This window comes from Tympanuchus pallidicinctus, unplaced genomic scaffold (genome assembly GCF_026119805.1).
Source record: "Tympanuchus pallidicinctus isolate F22 unplaced genomic scaffold, pur_lepc_1.0 scaffold21, whole genome shotgun sequence".
In the NCBI taxonomy this organism is placed as follows: Eukaryota; Metazoa; Chordata; class Aves; order Galliformes; family Phasianidae; genus Tympanuchus; species Tympanuchus pallidicinctus.
Genome location: NW_026294733.1, coordinates 5,261,978 through 5,276,309, shown reverse-complemented (window position 1 = coordinate 5,276,309; position 14,332 = coordinate 5,261,978). Strand labels below are relative to the sequence as shown.

At 51.3% G+C, this 14,332-nt stretch overlaps 1 protein-coding gene across 1 annotated transcript in view; it reads right to left on the bottom strand.

Annotated features, from left to right (window-relative positions):
• HTR4 (5-hydroxytryptamine receptor 4) overlaps positions 1–8,431 on the bottom strand; it is a 100,333-nt gene extending 91,902 nt beyond the window's left edge. Inside the window, exon 1 of the mRNA XM_052684467.1 lies at positions 8,074–8,431. The gene's annotated coding sequence lies outside the window, so the exon portion shown is untranslated. The remainder of the gene's footprint in view (positions 1–8,073) is intronic.
• Between the last annotated feature and the right edge of the window lie 5,901 nt (positions 8,432–14,332).

Here is a 14,332-nt window from a genome sequence, read left to right as displayed (position 1 = left end):
TGTCCTTCTATGAATGATCCAGAGGCAAATTTTCAGCACGTTTGGCACAAGCTGCTGTCTTAACATAGAAAGGGATGCTACCAGTTCCAAAAGCTGATTGAGAATAGCTCGGCTCTTGCTACACCAGTTACCTCTGAAATATGTTCACTCGAGGAACCAACGGGCAGCAATCAGATGTTTTACAGCCTGCTTTTCATCACAGCTCATCAGATAGCACATACAGTTGGGGAAAGCATAGGGAGAGAGTCTGAAACGTGAGAACTAATCCACCCTCAGAAGAGGAACTGATTCTGCAATTTTTTTTTCCTGCTTATCTTACAGTAAATAAAGAATTAAAGAAGATTGCTGAACATCTATCCATTCAGGCAGCAGCTGAATTCCTGCTAATTGCTTTGGGATGCTGAGGGAGGAGAGAAAGTGTTGGGACATGACAATAAGCAGTAAATGCTGTGATTGGCAACTACCCACAACCTTGCATCTGCACGTAGGCCACTAACAATAGAAACAGGGGAAATGTTCTTATAAAGACCTCTACATAGCAAGAGAAGGTGAACTTAAGAAAAACAGCCTTCTTAACAGGGAGAGAGAAAAGGGGAAAGTCATTCATCGACATCTCCTGGCTGAACAAACAGAGCCCAGCCTCTGGGTAGGTCTGTGCTCACAGGGAGGAGCATCCTAATGGAGAACAGTGCCCAAGGCTTCCAGCAGCACCAGCTGAGCAGATGCAGTGGAGCCTCTGTTCACCATCAACAAGTCAGCAGAACCAGTAACCAAACAGTGAGTTTTCTTTGTGATCTTGGCTTTTTTTCCCACAAACAATGAAATAAAAGCAGATTACACTGAAATCAGACTTTTCCCACAGGAAGTTCCCATCTAGAAAAGCTTTTAGGAAAATAAGTCACGTCTGTCATTTCATTATTTCAGCTCCACGTTTCTCTCTAGGCAGGTATGAGAACAGATTCTTAGGCCATGGAGAGACAAACTAGGCAGGGCGAGGGGCCGAGGCAGACCCTGAGGAGGTCTTTGATCAGAACCAGCTGTATTTTAGCCTCCTGGAGATGGCATTTGGCGACAGAGATTCCACATTCTCTTTATGCCGTCCCCCCAGGGGAAGACACACAGAGGTATTTCTACATCCTATCCTAAATCTGGCTGCAGTGGGTTGTTTTCCTGCCCCTAGCAGACACAGACCCATTACTACTCTCCTTTCAGCAGAGTTGCCCACACCATGCAGCACTGTGATCCCATCCCTGCTCTGCTGCTCCCCACACACCTCAAGCACTGCCAACTGCTGCCAGTGGGACTCAGCACTGCCTGCCGAGGCCAGAGAGACACATTTACAAGAGGAGAGGCTCCAGATAGTCTGGCAGCATCCCTCCCGCTAACAGCAGCGCAGATAAGCAGCACTGCCTTCCTTAACTCAAGTGGGAAAGAAATCCCAACTCACTCGCTGCTTAAAGTGCAGAGAGGCAAAGGAATTTAAACTCCAGCTAGGTTTTCCCTGTTTAAGTGAAACTCTTGCAAAGAGCAGCCCAGAGGACAGCCGGAGGGATGAAGCCATTCCCACAGGACTCCATGTGGGATGTGGATGCTCGTGCTGCCTCACACCAGCGCTATTTTTGCCTGGGTTTGGAGCACTCATGAGGGATGATAAGCAGTGCATGCTCTGTTTGTCATTTTTCTCTGCACATGTCGTTGGGGTTCTGCTGTTTTTAGCCAGGCTTTTGGAATTCTTCATCACCTAAAAATGTTCTCCTGCGCCAAGATCAGAGCTTTAAGTCCCTCTTGGGTTCCCTAGTTTTGGATCCCTGATCTGAGCAGCTCTCATTGCTTGTATTTTTATGTTGCTGTTTTAAAATCAAAAATAGCAGTACTAATAAATGTCTGTGGACCTAAGGAGTAGTGAAGGATGAGAAGGTTGCTATAGAAGAGGGGCGAGGCTGGGGAAGGGAGAGGAAAACTCCACAGAATCAAACATCCCAGAATCCCTCCATCTGGTGGCGATGCCAAGGGGGGAAGGTGAGGGATCTCCTGGGGTGACAATAAATGCAGATGAGCCACAGAGAAGCAATCAGTCTGCTGCCAACTGTTGTCTCCTGTGCCAAGGATAAGCAATGGTGCTGCTTCCAGAGCACAGCCCTGCCCACCTGCACGGTGCAGGGCAGCCAGATATCACCGTCTCCCAGCAGCTGCTTTCCCCTCATCCTTCCTTCCAAATTCTCTGTGATGTCTCCTACAGAACTCAGGGAAGTGCAATCTGCTGAGTAGGGGATTTTTTTCCATGCAATCTGTATTTACCAGCCAGCTTTTGTACACCGAACAATGACAGCATTGCGAGTTTAATGACAGTTTATTGGCATCCCATTGTCATGGCATTGTAATGCATGAGATCACTTCAGGCTCCCTTCTGTGAGCATTCCAGAATAAAGACTTTTAAAAGTTACTGTTGAAGAGGCTATCAACGCTTCCAGGCAAAAACAACCCAAATCTCAATGTCAGCACTTCCAATGCATCTGCTTATGTCAAGAACGAACACCTTAGGAAACCACAAGGCCACGGCCCCCAGAACATCTCCTACAAGATATCTCAAGGGATTGCTGCAGGTGTTACAGGGAAGCTCTACTCAGGGACCTGTGACGCTGATGGGGGCAAGGCAGGCAGAGCTCAGACCTGTGACCATGCTTTCCTCCATGAGCCAGTCTTGTGTTGCACAGAGGCACCCAAGCTGCCCTGCCTCCATGGCAGACTGTCACCTGTACACTGTGGTGTCAAAGGAGGAGACCATTTTGCTTCCTTCTGGTCAGAGTTTCCCAGCAGATCAAGGAAAGGAGAAAGCTCAATTGCGGGAGAGAGGAAATTCCCTTTTTCTGTTTTCCTGCTTCCCTGGTTATTTCTCACATAGCGCAAGTATTGTTTGCTTTAAATCCTATTAAATGTAAACAGGGGTGCAGATAGAGCTGCTCTTTTCTTTCAAGAGCTGTTACTGCATGGATCTATCAATGAATGAGCCAAGAGGAACGCTGAGAAAATCATGTGCTCATAAAAGGTGTCTTTGCAACTAGATTGGAGTCAGCTCCTGTGAATTCCCCCTGACCTACAAAGCTCCTAAGTGAGAGGAGGTAGGCAGAGAAGAGGAAGGGAGGTGAACTCCTCCTACCAGCAGCAGCTGGGCTGAGGGCAGAGGGGAAGCTCAGACTCACAGCTCTGCATATCACAAGCACATCCAGCCCAGAAGAGTCCCATGCACCCCACAAGTGTCCCACGCTGTGCTGACTCTATCGTCCCTCCTCAGAATGAAGTTTTTCACTGTAAATCTCCTAAAACTAAGAAGAGAGCTGAAGACCCAGATACTGAGTCACCTGCTACCTGCATCAAAACACTGGCTTCAGAGCAAATCCTGCAATCTGTTCAAAAAAGACAGGTGTTTCTCTAACTGTCTCTCAAGACCTTTTGGTTTCTGTATGCACACTTTTACCAAATTTGGTTTAAAAAGCAGCTCAGATTCAGCTTCGACCAGTTTCTTTTCAGTGCATTAGAGCAACTCGAGCCACTCTGAGATCAATTCTTAGAAAACCCAAGCTTAAAAAAGCAAATCAAAACAAAAGATGAGGTCTTGCTTCCTTTGAGCCACCAGTTTTCAGTCACACTTTCAACACTTCCCAGTGTAACCCTCAGTAACACTCAGGCTCTGTGTCTCTCTGGAACAGTAGAAAACAAGCCTGGGGCTTCTCATCTGACATATGCTTTTGAAATCCATATTTACTGACAAAAAGATGGAGCAGCTAAAATAAGCCCTTTGATATTCTGTGTAAAATAAGAATTAGACAGGCTATATAAATGAACTTGTTTGAGTGAAGTTGCTTGAATATCTGCAGGGATGGAAGATCCACCATCTCTGAGCTCAGGCAGGCTGTCCTGCAGCTGCTCCCACTGCCTTTTACCCACAGGTCCTCCCACCACCACAGCTGTCAGGAGCTGCAGTGAAAGATGGCTCTGAGGCCAAAGAACCATAGAACCATAGTACTGTTGAAATTAAAAGGGACCCTTAAATGCCATCTGTTCCATCTCCTCTGCAATGAACAGGAGCAGCCACAGCTCCATCAGTGCTCAGAGCCCCTCCAGCCTGTCCTCGGTCATCCATCTCCACGGATGGTGCACCCACCACCCCTTTGGGCAACCTGTGCCTCACTACCCTTATTGTAAAGATCTTCTTCCTTATGTCCAATCCAAATCTCCCTCTTTTAGTTTGAAACCATTTCCCCATGTCCTGTCACAGATGTATTGACCTTGGGTGGGGTTCAACGAGCAGCAGTTCTCCAGCACTTTGTTTGGCAATGGCACACGTGTGCCTGCTGACATGCAGAGCACCAACTCCTCCTGCCTGGGAGAACCCAAAGATTTGCCTGTTCTCCATGCCCCCAGACCCTGCCGCTTTCTGGGCACACCAAGGCAGGCATCAGTTAGCCTAATGAGAAGGGCTCAGCATGGTTCATCAGTGGGGCCCTATTCATCTCTCTCCAATCCAGTAAATGGGACCTCATGTCGCAAGGCACCCACTGATCCTAATAGCCGTGTCACTGAGCAAGACCTCTTCTCTCCTCGCCTGCGTCCCTCTGGCCCTGCACCAAGCCTGACGTCTCATCACACAGCAAGGAACAGCCTGGAGCTGGCCCCAAACAGGGGTCAAACCACTGCCTGAAAGCATTTCCTTTCATTCCATCCTCCCAGACACTTTTATATGGGCTGTTTGGAAACCCTCACAGTTAAGTGTGGATTTTAACAGTTGGTTGTTTTTGTTTTTTTTTTTTTGCTTCTATTATTATTAAAGAAAACAACTGTGTTGGTTTTTTTGTTTCGGTTTGTTTTTTTTGTCACTATTCCCTATAGGAAATTTTGGAATTAATCATGAAGACATTTCCTTAGCTACAGCTTTTCTTTTGTTTGTGCTTTTCGTTTGTAGACAGTACAACAGACAAGATGATCAGAGAAGTCCTTTTCTGACTTTAAAAATGCATGGATGAAATTGGTGGTAATATGACTGTCCAGTGGGCAAGGTTTTCAACTTGGAGCCTGCTTTTCCATGGATTAGCACCTCCAGAGAGCAGCTGCTCCTCGGGTGATGAGCTGTCAGTGGCACACACCAGTGACACAGGGTCACCTGTGACCCAGGCACTGCCAGACTACACCTGGTTCTGCTGCTAAGCACTAAGGAGGGTTTGGAGAAGTCCTTTTTTCTTCTCAGCACTCCTTCTAAAAGAAGAAAGTAATGGTGCTGTTGTCTTTAGTATAGGGCACAAAGTTAAAAAAAATAATGCTATAGATAAGAACCATGGAATCATGCCATCATAACTATTTGTGCTACTCAGCTATCTGGCCAACACCTTTTCTTTGCTGGAAGTCTTACGACAGCAAGGGCAGGTGGGGGAAAGGGTGATTTGCAGAATAACCCACACGCTGGAGCTGCTGGACTGGGTGAGACCCAACTGCACCTCACCCTTACTGCACAGCATCCAGCCCATCTCCATGGGAACTATTATAAGGGCAGAACTCATCTTCGCCATCTCAAACCAAAGCAAACCCAAATAATGAGCCGCTCTGCAAGATACAGGGAGCAGCAGCCACTGCAACACTGCCATCAGCACATCTGTCTCTGGGGAGGAGAGCACCTCCTGCTGGGCCCCCAACTGCCTCCTAAATTCACAAAATCGTCCAAGACCAATCTGTGCTCTTGCAGAGCAATCTGCTCTCTGCTGTGCATTGATGCCTCGCTTGCAGCAACCCGCATGTCTGCAGCTGCCTGGACACATAGGGGTTGAGGGGGTGGGGGGAGGAGCTGAATTAGATTATTTGCTCTAATAACAATAACAATAAGTCTAATGGAATTACACAACATGATCAGAGTAAAGTCAGCTGTTCCAAAGCCCCGCTTTCGGTTTCACATTGGCTGGGAGAACCAGCGTATGGTGCATCCCATCCAGCCCCTGACAATCCCTGTTCTGCAGGCATGCAGCAGCCCACAGCTCAACACACAGAGGATGGGGACCCCAGGAAAGTTAAACGTGCACAGTGAGAAGTGATCCCATGCAGAGAATGACTGTCATTTGGTGCTCACCTCCATCCTTTCCAGCTAATGGGCTCAGAAATGTCAGAAGAGGATAATTAATTAATAGCCTTCCCATGAGGGAAGGCTTCCTTTAACTCTCAGGAGCTCAGCGATGGCTGTGCCCCAACACGCAGGGCTCTGTCAGTGCAGCACATTGGTGGCCAGGAGGTTTCACTGCAGAACTCTGTGTCTACAAGAGTGCACTACAGTGCAGGGTTCCAAGGGGTTTCCATCAGCTCCACAGTGGAATTACTGAGAGCACCTCCACTTATTCCAGCCAGACACCTGCATCTGTGAGCCAGCCCAGGCATGGGGGCCATCACCCTGCCCCATCCTCTGCTCATAGCACTGCCACCTTTCACTCAATGACAGATCTGGCTTCAAGCACAAACCCTCCACAAAGATTTCCGTGTAGTGTGGCATGGCACTTGGATGTGCAGGGCTGCATGGTACCTCCATGCCCTCGTGGGCATACAGCCCTGCACCAGGCAGACAAGAGCTCAGCCCTGCAGCACGCTGGTCCTGTTGCTTTCAAATCACTGTTTACAAAGTCCTGGGGAAATTAAACTATTTAAGTCCATCCCCAGCAAGGGACTGTTTAAAGAAATAGGATAAACATACCTTAGTGTGTAAATACTTATTATTGAAGCAAACACACAGGTTCATGCACATGTTTGTTTTGCAGCACAGTTGATGGCAATGCTGAGGTCAAGCTAGGGGAGCAAAAAGGAAACAGCGAGGCCATTCCTGGGCCGGGTGCTGCTGGTCTCTGGGACCGACCACAGCCCTGCTGCCCATCCCCACCTTGAGCACAGACTGAGCCAGCTCCTGGAAAACTGCACCTTGCCATGCAAAAGTATTCAACTGCTTGAACCCAGGGCAGAGAGAACCATGCTTTTTTGGAAGGGATTTCAAGCATTTTGTTTTTAAAGACAAACAAAGTCATCATGACGTCACATATTTCAAAGCACTGTCCAGGCCAACCGCCACAGCTGCCTGGAGCAGTCCATAAACCAGGACCACTCACCCTCCAAGCTGCCCACAAACCACAGAAGCCTACAGCTGTGCCATGTTTTAATTACTCACCCTTCTATGAAGTTTCCATAGCGGAAGTTGGTTTTGGAACTAGGAGGGATGTGTCAGGGGTTTGAGGAAATGATACCAGTTTTCTTTCACAGATACAGCACCAGATCCTGTCTGTGTACCTGAACGCACTGAGAAATGGATAGGGCTCCTGTTCACACCCTTGGCTTTGGAGTGAGGCTGAGCCAGGTTCAGCAACAACTCAACGCTTGGCCTCAGCAGCATGGGCTCAGAGTGGATACAGAGCTCGGGCAGCCTGGCTGTGATGGGGAAGGCTTTGCACTACAGACCCTGGGATGTGACAGTCAGAGCACAGAGCTGCCTGAATTCCCATAGCTCATCTCCTGGAAAACACCTCCCTTCTGCATCACTCCAGCAATGTTTTTTATCCTTACAAAGCTCAACAAGCCTCTCTACTTGGGAACTTTCTCAGCGCCATCAGGTTCGCGTTCTGCCCCAGCTGAAACACCGTGGTTCCTTCCTGTAGATCGCTGCTGGCAGCCCCCGCAGTTTGCACAGTATCATCCACCTCTCGCACAGACGCAGCGGCTCAGAGCGAGCAGGCACACACTGCGACGGCAGATATCGGTAAGACACCTCGGGAGGAATCTCCCCACTACCTGGCTGCCTGTCTGCGCACACACACACCGACCTTCCCCTCAAGCTCTCTCCGCACCAACTCCGTACCAAAGCGCTCCCAGCCGCCCGATGCGCGATTACTACGATTTCCATTCACAACCGAGCGGACACACGTGCTTTTGCACAGGTGCGCTCCCACAGAAACACGGTGTAAATAAAACAGAGGACGGCAACAGCGCACCGACGGAACGGGGTCGGGCTGCCACCCCCCGCCGCTCTCTGCCCGCTCCCGGTTCCGCACTGCTTACCATCCCCGAGCCGGAGCCCGGCGCACGCCGCAGCTCCGCGGGCGGTTCGCGTCCTCATCGCGGCGGTGCGGAGCGGCACGGAGGGCTGCGCACCTCCTGCCCTGGAGCGCCGAACAGAGCCGCCCCCGCCCCGCAGCTCCGCGGACAACGCCCGCCCCTGCCCCGCCCAGCCCAGCCCAGCCCCGCAGCGGAAAGTTGCGGCCGTCCCGCGCTTAGGAGCCGCCAACCCCCCGGCCCGGGCGGTCTCAGCCCCCCGGCACCTCCCGGCCGCTCTCCCGACGCGCATCCTCCGAGGCGGTTGGTGGCTGAGCGCTTCGGTCGGGCAAATCCTCCCCCGAGCTCGGCTAAGATGCTTCGTTTCGCCGCGTCGTGGCTTTTCAAGCCGACTTCTGGGGTTCGTTTGGTGGAGAAAAACGCAGAAGGGAAGCGGAGCGCGGTGACGCGGGAGCGCGTTTCTCACTGGGGGGTTCAGCCCGGCTCTTCTGACCTTAGGAGAGATTTGGCGGTGAGAATCCGTCCGCTTGACCCGGTCCGGGAGGAGATGGGCACCGCGCGGCTCCGCATGGGGATCCAAGCCGTCCCACTGCAGAAACGGACGGAGCGCAAAAGCGGGATACAGGCGCCCCGTCTCCAGTTATGCCCGCCTCCCGCACCTGGACCTGAATTGGGCCGTTTTAGGGAGAACACGAATCTCAAACTACGTACTGCAGCCTGTGCGGTGTGTGCTGCCCTCCAGCCCCAGCTCCTCCTGCTCTGCTCGGCACCTCGGTCCCCTCTTCCCTCTGTTTGTTCACGGACTCCAAGCTCTGAGAGCCCCGCACACAGCCCTGCTCATACGGACAGCTTACAAACCAAAACCCGATGTATGGGGCTGGGAGCCAAAGGACAGGAAAGTTCACAGACGTACTGTCATAGACTCACAGAATGGCTTAGGACAGAAGGCTTAAAGACCACGGAGCTCCAATACCTGCTGTGGGCTGGCTGCCCCCACCAGCTCAGGCTGTGCAGGGCCCCATCCTACCTGGCCTTGGGCACCTCCAGGGATGGAGCTCTGGGCAGCAGTGCCAGTGCCTCACTGCCCTCTGAGTGGGCTTGAACCTGAAGAAATACCCTGTGACGGTTTGGGGTGCTCTGTGCTGCCAGCTGTAGCAGAGAAGGGCCGTGGGGGGTGGGCTGCAAAGCCAGCTGTCCCTGGGTGTATCTGAACCTGAGAATGAACCTGAGAACGGGCCGTGCTGAGCCCCAGCACTCTCATCGCTTCCATCGTATTTTCTCACACCTCCTTTTAATGCAAATTGCTCTCCAGGATTATCAAAGGGTTTATTCAGCACGAGTGCGATGCGTACAAAAATTTAATTAAATCTTTAAAGAGAAAAATTGGAAAGGATTGTAGAGGACGATAAGGCTGCTGCTCACTCTTCTCTCCTTCCCTCGTCCTTTTTTCCTTCTGTAACAATAATAAAGCTGAAGATCCAGTGGAGAAAAAAAGTGGCCGTGTGATTCATCAGCCCTGAATCACAGCGCGGTGCAGCGGCGCTCGCTGCCTTCCTCTGCAGCAGCTCCAGCTCTGCTCCACATCACTGCCACGCTGCCAGGCACGGCGGTGAGAAGGGGAGATAAAACCCACTTGGCAGGGCTGCCTTGGGAGTGCATGGCATGCTGGCTTTGAACGCTGCATGGCCCCCCTGTGCTTCATTTTGTGGGATGGACTTTGTTGAAAAGAGAGCCTGAATAAATTACGTTTCTGAGGGTTACACCTGCTGTCAGAGCACAAAGTTCTGCCCTGGGGCTGAGGAGGGGCTTCTTCCTCTCTTTCCCATATCAAACATGGGCTCTGGTGGGGGTCACCTCAGTGTGGGCAGTGTGCAGGTCCCAGCAGCCAGCAGTTCCAGCCCTGAGCTGAAAGGTCCTGGCAGGGCAGCGGGACACTGGGCTGGGTCTGTCCCAGTGTTTCTTGGGAAGGAGAGCACCGTGAGGAGGTGAGGCACTGGCAGCACTCTGCTCTCCATCTGACTGAAAGCACCTGCCGATGTGCTGCTCTCCTTCCTTACAGATGTCTCGCTGCTGTCAGCACCTCCCTTCTCTACATTATTCATTACCAGGCCAAGGAGCTGTCTGTGTGTCCCTCCATCTCCATGCAGCCACACTCCTGGGCTCACAGTCACAGTGCTCAGACTGAAATGAGACAGGAAACAGCTGAACCATAAAGGATCACAAGTAAGAGGCACACAGAGGTGGGAGCCAACCTGGAGCCTGTAAGGACACAAAGCCCAGCACTGCAGAGTGAGATTTTGCTGCTTGCTGAGCACTTTGGTTTATCCACTGTGCCTTATCCATAAGTCTGCACAGACACAAATCTAAAATCCTGCGTAAGACAGGTCTGACTTCTGGCTTTACAGATGTGTAAGACCAATGACCTGGTCCCAGTTGTGCAAGGCAGAATAATAAACAGGTCTGATAACAGGGAACAAGTTTGTCTGTCTTTCTTTACAAGAAATCATTCTTTGGAGACCATCTCCCCATTTACAACTCATGAGCTGGAAGCCACTGAACAATCTGTCAGGAGTGTGAGGACAGCTGACAAATCAGGCACTCTGGGTCAGAGCAGATGTGGGCATCTGGTGATAGTTAAGATCTCTTCCAACCCAAACCATTCCATGGTTCTGTGGTTCCATGATTCCATGAGCAGAAGGGGCAGAGCCCACCCCATCTCAATCTTCCCCCCGGACCCCACAGGACAACAGCAGCTCGGAACCCTCTCTGGTTGCTGCTGATCTGCACAGGGGCTGCACGCATCCACACAAATACTGATAACTACACGTGACTGAATAAAAGCCAAGTGAATCACTCATCATGGATTATTGATAGTATTAATTCTACCTCTTCTGCACTCAGGATGCCCACGAGCCTTCCTGAATTTATTTTTCCTTCTTTGTTGCATAGTTTTGGAGATGAAGTAGCATAGACACAAGTCATTTTGCTCTGAAGAAAGGATGGGATAGGAGTTCCATGAAAGTGCACACATGGAAGCACTGAAGGAGGTAATGGGATCTGCTCAACCTGCCATAGCCAGGTGCTCGGTGCTACACTTCGTAAGTGAATCACTTTGTGCAAACCAAGAGGTTCAGCACAGCACATCCAAGCCAGCCAGAAGTGCTGGTGCTCTGTGAGGCTGCTTCCTCTCAGAGCACTTCTTGCACATCCTGCCCTCTGCCTGCTCATATCAATGTCCACTAAGTGTGGAACCAAAGCAATGCAGCCACTGCTAACCCAAAACCCATTCAAACCAATTTGATCCACGCTGGATCTGCATGGCTGCTCTTCTCCAATCCCATTTGCATGTACAGGTATGTCACATCACTCAGAGGGATGAAGGTCCTGCTGTGCTCCTTGCCACTTGCCCTGGTCGGCCATGAGCCCCCAACTCAGTTTGCTCGTGCAGCCCAGGATTGCTCTGCTGCAGATGGCTGCACCGTGTGAGGGATGAAGGCTGCCGTTTCCATGGCAGCAGTTAGACGACTCCACTTGTTAGCAATTCTACTATTAAAACGCAAACAAAATTACACAAGGAGAGTGACTTTTTCCTTCCCACTCTTTGGCCTTTGGGAGTCCTCACCTTTGGAATCCTCAGGCTATCACTGCGGTTATTCCCACCCAGATTTCCAGGTGTAGCTCACAGCACTGCATGAGGGGTGGAGTGGTGCTGGGGGGCTGCACGGCCTTTGGAACCCCTAGGGTCAGCTCTGGCCCAACGCTGGTACCCACACTCAGCAGTGAGAGGTTCTCAGTGCAACCCCACTGGCACTGGGCTGCCTGCAGCACCTGGGAAGGGAACCCCAAACCCTTCATGGGATGGAAACCCATTAGCTAGGTCCTCTCGTTGCTTAGTGGAACAGTGATCTTCCTGACCATTCATGCCCCATCAAAAACCTTAACATTAAGAAGAAAAACAGCAGGATGGTTCTTTATCCAGAGCTGTGCAAAAAGAGGAGAGCAGACGGGACCCTGCTTGTCTTGTGCCAGCTGTGCTGGCAGTTGCACGCTTGGGCAGCAATGATTACATCCAATGCCTACCCAAGCGCAGCAGAGCACTCGGGGAAATTCACCCTGCATCCTCCGCAGCACAGCAGACCATGTGAAGCACACCATGACGCAGCTGCGCTGGGGTGAGAGTGCCGGCAAGGCGAAAGCAGGTCGGACCAGCAGCAGCTGCTGGGCGTCCTCTTTGAAGCGAGTTACTTGCTTGAATAAGGAATTCCAGGGGGAAAAGCGGGGAAAACAAAGTGCAGAATGCAGTGAGTACCTGTGCTCCATCCACAGCACCGCAGCAGCACGAAGCTCAGCCGCCGCGGCTGCCGGGCAGTGCGCGCAGGGACGGAGCGGGGCAGGCGGGGCAGGCGGGGCGGGAGGCGCTGCTCGGGGTGCTCCTGCTGAGCCGGTGGCGCCCCCTGGCGGCACGGCGGCGTCTGCCGGCGCTCAACGGAGCGCTACCGGTCCCGTTTACTTCTCCGTAGCCTCAGCCGAGTGTGAGGAGCCGACAGATCCATCGGTGGCCATCTCCCAACCTATCAGCTGCTAATTTGTCCAGGCAAACGGTTGTAGAGAGCTCAGGAAAACAGCACGCGTGAGGTGCACAGTCGTAGAATCGTTTGAGTTGGAAGGGATCGCTAACGGCCATCTGATCCAACCTGCAACCAACAGCGATACCCACAGCTCCATCTGTGCTCTGAGTCCCGTCCCTGCAGACACACACAGGTGGGACGGGGCACCCAGCCCCTCTCTGGTGGTGGTAATGCAGAATTTGTGATCACATCTGCGTGCAGCTGCCTGTGGGACCGCAGTTGGCCGCTTGAGCTGGAGCCCGGGGCAAGGAGCTCTTCCTGCAGAGCCTAATTTAGGTCTAACCTGAAGGAGACCTGTCCCCTGCACCCCTGTATGGCCAGAGCTCACTGCTCTGCCTCTACTCATGGCCTTGCTGTGTTCCTACCTGGGCTTCTCAGAAGGCTTTGCTCTGACACAATCACGTCAGCTTCTGAATTCTGCTGAAAGGGCTGCACAGCACCCTCTGTTTAAACCCTGCTTTAAAAGATTTGAAACTGTGGAGGATGCACATCAGAAACCCTTTCTCAGCCACAGGATAGAGATCTCCTGCCATCTGAGCCACTGATAGAGCCCACAGCTGGCTTAGGGGAGCACCAACTCCTGCCCAGACACTCCTCCAGCACCAGCTGCCTCCAATGAAGTTTTAATTTTTATTTGTTTTATTATTATTATTATTATTATTATTATTATTATTAGACTCAATGCCACCACCTGCAGCTCACTGATTTTCCTTCCCAGCCAAGGTTTGCCTGCCTGGGAAGTTTTACATGGGCAAATGTTACACTGTGGGACTTGCCTGTGCTGGGAGCACCCTGCTTTATCATAGAAGTAATTCCTGGGGCTAGAAAAGAGCATATCCAGGAACAGGTAATAGGGGCGAGAGCAGCAATCCCATATGCTTTCCAGAAGGTGAAGCAAACACCATTCAGCCATAAAACCTTTATTCTCTAAACTTCCCCAGAGGGAGCATTTCAAAGCATCAAAAGGATTCAAACCTGTCCGGCTGCTGCTGCGGCATAATTAACAGCTGCACAGTCAGCTCCAACCACAGCTGACAAAGCCTGAGCATCTATTTATCACACTCTTGGAGTATTTATAGATCTCAGCAAGGCAGGGGGCAGAGAGAGAAGGAGCAGAACAGGTGAGCTGCTTGCTGGGGGATATAACATTTGCTTTTATCACGTGGCATTTCTGCAGTGCCTGGCAGTGCTGCAGGAAGGGGCAGGAGGTGTCAGGGCAGTGCTGTCCCACCGGTGGCCCCAAAGGTGAAGGGCCCAGATATACCACCTGGTTTCCTGCACCACTGATTATGGGCTACCCTTGGACCGTACAGTTTGTGTCCTATCTCTCGGTATCATTTACAACTCACGGCCTCTTCATAGGGACTGATAAGAAAGTAGTGTTGCTTTGGCACTTTCACAGCTCCTCTGTGCCTGCACACTGCATAGCAGCAGGAGGTGGGAATCCCTGCTTCCATTGAACCTCACCTGCTATCTTGCAGCAGGCGGTGCCCAGAAGTCATCGGCATCCATTTTACTTCCTCCTGTGGCTTTATTCAACCCGCTGAGATCATAAATGCATATAAAGCCTAACTAAAACAATTTAATTTCCCTCATAAATGGGCTTTCAAGGAAAACGATGGTTCTGCTACTCCAAA